The following is a 10,125-nucleotide window of genomic DNA, read 5'->3' as shown; positions in this document are numbered from 1 at the left end:
CCATTTTTGTCCTGCCCTTCTGGATATTACATGAGGCCGCCCAACAGCAGCAGCAACAACAGTTGCGCCAAGCTGCTGCTGCCACACCTGAGGATGCACAGGCCAGAAGGGGCCAGCGCATGGAAGGCCGTCGGCGCAGGAGATACCCCCCAAACAGGGTCTACAGACGCAGGGTCAGCTACCTCAACATGTCTGAGCAGCAATGCCAAAGGCGGCTCCGACTTTCGCGAGAGATAGTGGCTGACATCTGCGCAATGCTGCAGTAAGACCTGGAGCCCAGAGGAGCAGCTGGACACCCCTTATCAGTGGCCGTCAAAGTCACCATCGCACTCAACTTTTTTGCCTCAGGCTCATTCCAGGGATCAGCGGCAGACATCAGCGGCATCTCCCAGGCGGCCGCACACACCTGCATCAAGCGGGTAACCGATGCCCTCTTTGCCATCGCGCACAATCACATCCATTTCACCAAGGATCGAGCAAGTGTCATGGCGAGAGCGGTTGGATTTGCTAATCTTGCAGGCTTTCCAAGGGTGCAGGGCATCGTTGATTGCACACATGTGGCCCTTAAGGCTCCCCATCGCAATCCTGGTATTTTTGTCAACCGCAAGGGCTTCCACTCCCTCAACGTTCAGCTGGTGTGTGACCACAAGAAGGAAATTTTGCATGTTTGTGCCAAGTACCCTGGCAGTTGCCATGACTCCTTCATACTGCGCCAGTCTACTGTGCCTCCGCTATTCAGTCCGCCACACCAACTTAACGGATGGCTACTTGGAGACAAGGGCTATCCCTTGAGGACGTGGCTATTGACGCCGCTGAGGAGGCCAGCCAACGCAGCTGAGGAGAACTACAACTCCAGCCACCTTTCCACCAGAGCCATGATCGAGCAGACCATTGGTCTGCTGAAGATGCGCTTCAGATGCCTGGATAGATCAGGTGGAGCCCTGCAATACTCAGCAGCCAGGGTCTCCAGAATCGTTGTGGTTTGCTGTGTGCTTCACAACATGGCACAGCGTCGTGGCTTGCAGATGGCCGAGGACCAAGTGGCTCCTGACATAACCTTCTCAGATGAGGAGGAGGAGGAGGGGGAGGAGGAGAGCGAAGACGAACATCTTGCAGAGGCTCATCAACCAGCGGCAGCAGTGCGTGAGAACATTGGTGGCCGGCATGCAAGGAACGCGCTCATATTGGGCAGATTTGCTGAGCCTCGCCCATGAGGGACTATTGCCTCGCATCCTTTTACCTGAGCACTGACAATAGCCAGGAACCAGCTGACTTCTAGCAATGTGACCACCATACTGACCTCAAAGTGAAAGTCCCATTCGCGAAATGACACACGCCACAACTACAGCAGTAGCCAACAGATGATTTATTACCATTATTCTGATGGCTTTCAACCATAACACATTAAATTCCACCCAAGTGACTACCCTTGTGACTATTTGTGCAGTTTCTTTCTCTTACGCGTGCTCCTACGTAGTGGTTCCCCAGTGGCATCAGCAGATGTGGAGGCCCCTTGCTCACTTCCTTGCTGCTCCTGTCTGGACACCTTTGGCGGGCGTCCTCTGGGGTTGCGAGCCTGTAAGGGCTGCGCAACAGTCTGCTGCTCCTGCGGCTGTGCAGGGGTTGAGACGCCGATCTCACTTGGGTGCTGACTCAGGTGGGGCTCTGACCGAGGACTTGTCAGTGGCATGGAAGTTTGAGCGCTTGGAGAGGAGCCCCCACCTCCTTGTTCTCTGCCACCATCATCCCTCTCATGGGTCAGGTCCCCCTCAGCGCTTGCAAGTGGCGAGAGAGCACCTTGCTGCACATCAGGGGAGCCATGGGGACCCGTGTTGGGACTGGCAGTCCTTCTCAGAGGGACTGCCATGAAGGTCTGGTTTCTCTGTTCAATAGCTGCCCATCGCTCCTCCAGAGATGTCAGTCTAGTCTGAACACTCACCATGTTTTCAACACTCGCGCGACTTATCTCCTCCATGGCCGTAGCCAGCCTTTCCACGGAGGTTGCCATCCTTTCCGTAGTAATGCGTTGATGCGCCAATGACTCCACAAAGGCTCTGCTCATGTTAGCGACGGACTCCTCCATTCGCTCCACACTCGCAGCAACCCTGGAGACAAAACCTGCCAGAGACTCCTGCATATTTTCCTGGAGTGCCATCACCGCTGATACTGTGGATGGACCCAGAGGCAGAGGGTCGACATGCAGCTGAGCCGAGCTGGGAGCGCTGCGCCCTCCGACTAGGACTCTCCACTGCTGTCCCTGTCTCCACCATCTGCTGAGGCTCACTTGTGAGCTGTGATACACCAGGTGACAACACTACTCTATGTCCCGAAGGTCCCACCGAGGTGTGAGTGTCTGCGCTGGTGCAGGGTGCGTTGCCTTCTGCTGACGCTGCGCCCTCAGAGGTTGCAGCTTCTTCTGAGGAGTCTGGATGCTGAGGCTGAACCTCCTCCTGCGTCCTGGAGACGGGAGCTTGCGATGGTCCTGTGGGGGAGTAAAGGAAAGTGTCAGAGATGAGAGGCCAGGGTTACCTGCACAGTGCTTATTGCAGATGATCAGAGGTCCATCTGCTAGAGCTTCCAAGTCATTATCAGCGAGTCATGCAATGCAATTGAGAGAGTTGGAAAACTCTTCTGTCACCAGCTTGCTCTGCTGCACCGGTCTCTCCGTCCCCCACTTGTGTGTCGTCTTGGATGCCGACGATCTCCAGGATCGCCTCCTCCCACGGGGTCAGCTGGGCTAAGGAGGCTGCCCCTCCCCCTGTCCTGGCTCGCTCTCTTCGGTTGTGAGCTCTCTTTTCCTGCAATGGGGGAGACAAGTGGAGTTTGAGCGAGAATGAAGGAGTGAGTGTAGAGAATCGATGGCATAGATGCTTAGAAGGAGAGAAAGATGGAGTGAGATGGCAAGACCAAGGGCCCTCCCTATGTGATGTAAGTTGTTTTCATAGCATGACAGTGATAGGGAGTGTGAGGGCTGCATAGTCCATTAGTTAGGTGAATGTGACCATAGAGAGAGAGGGAGTGGGAAAGGGTGCATGGATGTCAGTGTCAAGTGGGATGTGGAGGAAGAGATTGGTAAAGCTGAGAGCTGGTGAGGAAAGGCAATGGGGATCAGATTAAGAGTGATGGGAACATCATACTCACTTTTCCAGTGCGCAGAAGGTCATGGAAGCGTTTCCGACACTGGATCCATGTTCTGCTGGTATTCGAGCTGGCGTTCACCTGCTCTGCCACCCTCAGCCACACAGCCTTGGTTTGCTGGGGTGGCTTCTTCCTCCCCGAGGAGGGGAAGAGCACCTCCCTGCTCTCTGTCGCTCCCTCCACCAATGCCCGGAGGGCTGCCTCGTCAAATCTGGGGGATGCCTTACTCCGATGTGTCGCCATGATTGATGATGGTAGCAGCAGCTGCCAGGGCCAGAAGCTTGGCAGTCTGCTGAAGTGAGCAAGGCTTGTGGAAGCCCTTAAATGAAGCAGCAGTGATGATGTCATCGGAGGCAAGCTTCCCACCTGAAAAGCTCTCCGGCTAGGGGTTCCCACACGTGGGGAATCAATTGGGCTATAAAATCAAAATTGCATCAATTTCCCACATCGTTCAGGATTCATGTGGGAAACACGAAATGTGGGGAACACGACCCCAAACCGCCCCCGTAGCAAAATCCAGCCCATAGTCTTTGTCAGAGAAACTACACAGGTGGCTGGTTTGTAAATGGAAATGTTGCAGTGGTAAATTATGACGTTTATTCTAGCTGGTTCTCTGTGACTCGCTCATTCATTCATTTGCTGTTTGCGGGACCTTGTTGTGCGTCATAACAAAAGTAGCTGCACTTCATAAATGAATCCATTGCTTGTAAAACACTTAAGGTACTATATAAATGTAATTATATCTGTATTGACATTTTTCATCTTCACACAAAATTTGTTCACCACTGAAAAAATGAGTTTAAAGTAACAACACATATTTTCCTATTCCCAATGTTGATTTATGGAATAAGGTGCGATTGAGTGTAGTAAATGCTAACTTCGTGTTTCAGCCTGGATCTACACTAAACCTTCAATCTGGGAAACAAGGCAGTCTTGGGATTGTGTTCCCTTTTAATGTCATGTCTTCTATACTCCAATTCCCTCACTAACTAATTCCATTTTCCTCTCACAGGAGCAGCAGAAAAAACCTTTCTGTGCACACTGATATTGCGATGACTGGTAGCAAATCTTTGCTTCACAACCTATTTTTGATGCTGCTCAAAAACCTGCAAATTAGAAAGCAACAATGGCGGCTGCACAAAAATCTACAATGTTTGGAATAAATGTTTAAGTGAGTGAAGAACTGTCAAATGATTATTCTTTACAATGCTTCTGGATAAACTGTATGAAAGTTGTGAACTTGACCACAGGATGGCAGCAATGAGTGTGGCTACACATGCCTAAACTATTCAACAGGATTGCAAACTGGAATTATGTGAATAACATACTTGTGTACCTACAATATGATACATTTCTTGCTAACTAGCAGTCAGTAACCAACAGAGTTCATTTGCAAACATTTCTACTTCTGTGTTAGGGTTCCTCTGTTTTATTTTTCCTATTTATTACTATTTTAACCCATCCCAAATTACAATGTGGCACAAGACGATGATATAAGCAGCAAAGCAGTTTAATTACTTTGCTATGCTGCAACACTGTGAGTCCAATTCTCAGGCCTTGCCACAGTCTGGTGCAGTCAGAAATCACGGGGTCAGATGATGAAGCCAGCATAGTATTGCCTCTTAAATCCTGACGCGCTTTGCTCTTTTCTCTCTCAATCATCTCTCTGCAGGCTCTTTGGCTCCTTGATGCAGCACAGCCCTCCAGTGTGGTCTGTTGTTAGCCACCTCTCCATATCTCTGCTAGTGGGGCTCAACATCAATCTTCCAAATATCAAGATTATGTCAGCTGTGGCTCAGTGGGTAGAACACTTCCCTCTGAGTCAGAAGGTTGTGGGTTTAAGTCCCACTCCAGGGATTTGAGCACATAAAGCTAGGCTGATACTCCGGGAGTGCTGTACTGTCGGAGGTGCCGTCTTTCGGATGAGATGTTAAACCGAGGCACTGCCTGACCATTCAGGTGGACATAAAAGATCCTATGGCATTTTTCGAAGAAGAGCAGGGGAGTTATCCCTGGTGTCCTGGCCAATATTTATCCCTCAACCAACATAACAAAAACAGATTATCTGGTCATTATCACATTGCTGTCTGTGGGAGCTTGCTTTGCGCAAATTAGCTGCCGCGTTTCCCAATTTGCAAGAGTGACTACACTCCAAAAGTACTTCATTGGCTGTAAAGTGCTTTGAGACATCCGGTGTTATCAATGCAAGTCTTTCTATAGCCCAAGGAAGCACACAAATGAGTGAAGATTGATGATGCAGAAATGGAAGAGATATATTCATTGTGAAGGGGTTGCAAGAAAGTGGTAAGAGAAGTATTGCTTTTGAAAGTGTTTTTGACAGACTAAAGAAAGTAGTATCATCATGGGATATGAAGAGTGTATAAAGCTAATGTCGAGTTGACACTTCTGTACAGTGCTGAGGAGAGATTGGATGCGTCTAGAATGCGCTGTGCAAAGTGGATGCTGAGTATCAACTGGGCGCACAGGGTGACCAGCACTGAAGGAGGAATGGTCTGTGCGCAGTAATACCATGAGTTCTGATGTGAAGACAGCAACCTGCAAGGACTGTATAGTGCATGGTTAAAGATTGGCACCATCGTAAGGTAATGGGATGAGTCCCAGGTGCAAAAAGACCACATGAAAGGCCAAAGCTGAGATGATGGGACTGTGTATGGGAAAACTGCAATGGTAGAGAGCTACAGGAGAGTAAAGGGAGATAGTGAGGTCTTGACGTATCTACGGGCAGCCTGGTTAAGATGACAGACTGGTTCTTTTATCTCATTGCCCTCTTTTCTCCTTTATTCTTGTTGGGCTCTCCTACACATGCTTGGGAATTTTTATTACGGATTTTCCTGATCAGGGGTAAGGCTTCAACCTGCTGCTACAATCAAGTCGAGGAAGGGAGGGGGGATATGATATCAGCCCCAGAGCTAAAGGAAGCCTCAGCCTCAACAGAAAACCAGACTGAGAAGATATGGAGAAAGGGCAATATGGTGGGATAGCGAGAGGGAATCACCTCCGACAATCAGTACTGGAGATGCAAACAGTGGAAAGGTAAGATACCTCACATGCTCCCTCTCGAGTTAGCTACACTGGGAATATTTGGTGATATGTGAAGTTAATTCTGAGACGTGCGGTTGATTCTGCTATTAATGTTGGCAAGATAATGGTTATCAGACACTGGGCAGACCCCCCACCCCCCCCACAGTTAATAAATGAAACATCATCACCAACAGTAACCAAGGGATACTGGATAAAATCTGCAGTCTTTTCCTAGCTTTCCTAGCTTAGAAAATTGCCTGTGCAGACAAAGGAATTTCTTTCTTTTTTTAAACGTGGTCTGGGGTATTTGTGGCCGCACCCTGATAGACCCTGTTTGACTTCTTGTTGTGAACCAAAATGACTGCTCCCCAGCATCCTTGCCACTGTACGTGCAGTGTGTTAGCTGTGTGTCATTCACTCTTTCATTCTTCTGCCTTATTCTATGATTATTTTCTACTAAAAAGAGAACAGTTCTTATTGTAAACTGTCTGAATTAACAAAAAGAATTGTAAGTTTTCAGCAATTGTCTGCTCTCGGTGCTTCAGCCCTCAAAGGATCAATGGAAGATCTGAAATCATCAAACTGCGGAGACAAGGCGAATAGGTTTGAACAGAGATTATCTTCTTGAGCAAACAAATCACAGCAATGTTAAACTCTCCTTGTCCTGTCCAAACGAAGCCCTGTACCTGACTCATTTCCTCCTGCACTGACGCAGGGAAGCAGCGGCTTTGCAGGCTACGTTTTGTTTGGGATCCTTTATTAAATTCTAGTCATAAAAACGTTTCTCTTCATATCCGTCTCCAGCTGAAACAGCACAGACCATAAACCGGAGCGGATAGCACTCTGTGGAGGAGGTAAGCGCGGGATTGTTAAATGAGACAAACACTGTTTTGCTACTGAACTTAAATAAGGTAAAAAGCAAAGTTGAAATCTAATAGAATCATAGAATCTAATGAGGAGACCACGATAAGAAATGTTCTCTTTTTAGTAGAAAATAACCATAGAATACTCATACTCATGTACATACAGCTATGATTGGATGGTCACCTTTTAGATTTATCCTGCACACACGATTAAGAAGTTTAATAGGAGATTTAATGAAGGTTATGAAGGGTTTTGGTAGAGTAGATAGGGAGAAACTGTTTCCACTGGCAGGAGGGTCGGTAACCAGAGGAGACGGATTTAAGATAATTGGCAAAATAAACCAGAGGGGAGATGGGGAGACATTTCTTTTTGCACAGTGAGTTGTTGTGAGCTGGAATGCACTGTCTGAAAGGGTGGTGGAAGCAGATTCAACAGTAACTTTCAAAGGGGAATTGGATATATACTTGGAAAGGAAACATTAGCAAGGTTATGGAGAAATAGCAGGGGAGTGGGCCTGATAATCTGCATCCCAGAGTACTAAAAGAGGTAGCCAGGGAAATAGTGGATGCATTGGTTGTCATCTTCCAAAGTTATTTATAGATTATGGAACAGTTCCTGCAGATTGGAGGGTGGCAAATTTAACCCTACTATTTAAAAAAGGAGGGAGAAAGAAAACAGGAAACTACAGACCGGTTAGCCTAACATCAGTAGTAGGGAAAATGCTGGAGTCTATTATAAAGGATGTGATAACAGGACACTTAGAAAATCAACGGGATTAGACAAAGTCAACATGGATTTATGAAAGGGAAATCGTGTTTGACAAACCTACTGGAGTTTTTTGAGGATGTAACTGATAGAATAGATAAGGGAGAACCAGTGGATGTGGTGTATTTCGATTTGCAGAAGGCCTTTGATAAAGTCCCACATAAGAGGTTAGTGTGCAAAATTAAAGCACATGGGATTGGGGGTAATATACTGGCATGGATTGAAAATTGGTTAACAGACAGGAAACAGAGAGTAGGAATAAATGGGTCTTTTTCGGGGTGGCAGGCGGTGACTAGTGGGGTATCGCAGGGATCAGTGCTTGGGCCCCAGCTATTCACAATATAGATCAATGATTTGGATGAGGGAATCAAATGTAATATTTCCAAGTTTGCTGACGACACAAAACTAGGTGGGATTGTGAGTTGTGAGGAGGATGCAAAGAGGCTTCAAGGCAATTTAGACAAGTTGAGTGAGTGGGCAAATACATGGCAGATGCAGTATAACATGGATAAATGTGAAGTTATCCACTTCGGTAGGAAAAACAGAAAGGTAGAGTGTTATTCAAATGGTGATAGATTGGGAAATGTTGATGTACAAAGGGACCTGGGTGTCCTTGTACACCAGTCACTGTAAGTAAACATGCAGGTGCAGCAAGCAGTTAAGAAGGCAAATGGTATGTTGGCCTTCATAGCAAGAGGATTTGAGTACAGGAGCAAGGATGTCTTACTACAGTTATACAGGGCCTTGGTGAGACCACATCTGGAGTATTTTGTACAGTTTTGGTCTCCTTACCTAAGAAAGGATATACTTGCCATAGAGGGAGTGCAGCGAAGGTTCACCAGACTGATTCCTGGGATGGCAGGACTGTCGTATGAGGAGAGATTGGGTCGACTAGGCCTGTATTCACTGGAGTTTAGAAGAATTTGAGGGGATCTCATTTAAAGGTATAAAATTTTGACAGGGCTAGACAGACTGGATGCAGGAAGGATGTTTCCTCTGGCTGGGGGGGTCTAGAACGAGGGGCACAGTCTCAGGATACGGGGTAGGACATTTAGGACTGAGATGAGGAGAAATGTCTTCACTCAGAGGATGGTGAACCTGTGGAATTCTGTACCACAGAAGGCTGTGGAGGCCAAGTCACTGAATATATTTAAGAAGGAGATAGATTTCTAGACACAGGGGTATGGGGAGAGAGCGGGAATATGGTATTGAGATAGAGGATCAGCCATGATCATATTGAATGGCGGAGCAGGCTCGAAGGGCCGAATGGCCTACTCCTGCTCCTATTTTACTATGTTTCTTCTAAAATAGCAGTTAGCAAGAACTTAACAAGCAGTTCACTATGTTAAATGTCTCACCTGCCGCTTGGTGTCGGGTCTGTTCAGAAATCGCAGACCCGACACTTTGGAAACTTACATGGAGGCGCGTTCGCGGCAGGTTCCCAACCTGCCGTCAATCGTTTCGAATTTAACAGCTGACCCGCCTCCGAACCCGCCCTCTGAGCACTGGCAAAATCGCGGCCTATGTGTGAGGGGTGGGGAGATGTCACACAGAACCATCAGGTGAATCTGGTTCCCCAAAACCTTTTAATGCCCACTCAATTCATATTAAATTCATCGCATTTATATCAGGAAAACCTCCTTAAATCCCGAGTGCTTCCTGGGGTTGACCTGTCCAAACTAGAGGTGAGGTTTTGCTGAGCACTCAAGTAAGACTATTGCAAAGTGAAGAGAGCTGACGCTGGACGTGTCTGAGGAACTGGCCACCAAGGGCCAGTTTAAGCTGCTTCCCTGTGCTCACAGCCCACACAGATTGTGAGTTACCCGTCTTCACACTCATGAAGGAGTCCCTGAATTCAACATTGAGCTGCACCCTCGGGCTTGGAGACCCAAGATCATCTTGCATTATTCCTGTAACGTCAGTGTGTTATCTTGGCTCAGTTTGTATTGTTCTTGCCTGAGTCAGAAGACATTAAGTTCAGGCTCCTCCCACCCCTCCCCACTATCCCTCACTACCTGTAATGCCAGCCGTGGCTCAGAGGGTAGCACTCTCGACTCGGAGTCAGAAGGCCGTGGGTTCATAGTCCCACTCCAGAGACTTGAGCACATAAAGCTAGGCTGACACTCCAGTGCAGTGCTGAGGGAGTGCTGCACTGTCGGAGGTGCCGTCTTTTGGATGAGACGTTAAACCAAGGCCCCGTTTGTTCCCTCAGTTGGACGTAAAAGATCCCAAGGCACTACTTTGAAGAAGAGCAGGGAAGTTATCCCTGATGTCCTGGCCAATATTTATCCCTCAATCAACATCACTGAAACAGAT

This window comes from Somniosus microcephalus, chromosome 30 (genome assembly GCF_052327205.1).
Source record: "Somniosus microcephalus isolate GS21.2 chromosome 30, FLI_Smic_1.0, whole genome shotgun sequence".
Classification (NCBI taxonomy): Eukaryota; Metazoa; Chordata; class Chondrichthyes; order Squaliformes; family Somniosidae; genus Somniosus; species Somniosus microcephalus.
Note: the sequence above shows the minus strand (reverse complement) of the source record.